This window comes from Anneissia japonica, unplaced genomic scaffold (assembly GCF_011630105.1).
Source record: "Anneissia japonica isolate Jap-2015-1 unplaced genomic scaffold, ASM1163010v1 scaffold7436_len697_cov79_single, whole genome shotgun sequence".
Classification (NCBI taxonomy): domain Eukaryota; kingdom Metazoa; phylum Echinodermata; class Crinoidea; order Comatulida; family Comatulidae; genus Anneissia; species Anneissia japonica.
Window position 1 is genome coordinate 1 of NW_022705347.1, and position 697 is coordinate 697.

The 697-nt window shown below is 34.0% G+C and overlaps 1 non-coding gene across 1 annotated transcript; it reads left to right on the forward strand.

Moving 5' to 3' along the window:
• Positions 1-500: 500 nt before the first annotated feature.
• Positions 501-572, forward strand: Trnastop-uca. Its single transcript has one exon. It is a non-coding gene; the product is annotated as a tRNA-Sec (tRNA).
• Positions 573-697: the final 125 nt, after the last annotated feature.

Here is a 697-nt window from a genome sequence, read left to right on the forward strand (position 1 = left end):
ATTATTATGTCCTTTATTAGAACACTGTATTTACCTTTCTTTGATGATTTATGTATATAATTTAATAGTGTTAACGGCTACCTTGATTTATATTTCAGTGTATGCTATTATTTGTTTCTAGCCGTACTTATTGTGTAATGGAGTGTATCTGGTGGTATTTGAATTTATTTAACCATGAAGCCTCCATGGTCTAATGGTTATGACGCTCGCCTTGACAGCGAGAGGTCGCAGGTTGAGTCCCGCCAGAGACATTTTATTACACAATTTCTTCATTCATTTATTTACAGGACTACATTCGTTTCGAGCTATGCTACACGATGTATTATTATGTTCTTTATTAGAACACTGTATTTACCTTTCTTTGATGATTTATGTATATAATTTAATAGTGTTAACGGCTACCTTGATTTATATTTCAGTGTATGTTATTATTTGTTTCTAGCCGTACTTATTGTGTAATGGAGTGTATCTGGTGGTATTTGAATTTGTTTAACCATGAAGCCTCCGTGGTCTAATGGTTATGACGCTCGCCTTCACAGCGAGAGGTCGCAGGTTCGAGTCCCGCCAGAGCATTTTATTACAAAATTTCTTTATTCATTTATTTACAGGACTACATTTGTTGCGAGCTATGATACACGATGTATTATTATGTCCTTTATTAGAACACTGTATTTACCTTTCTTTGATGATTTATGTA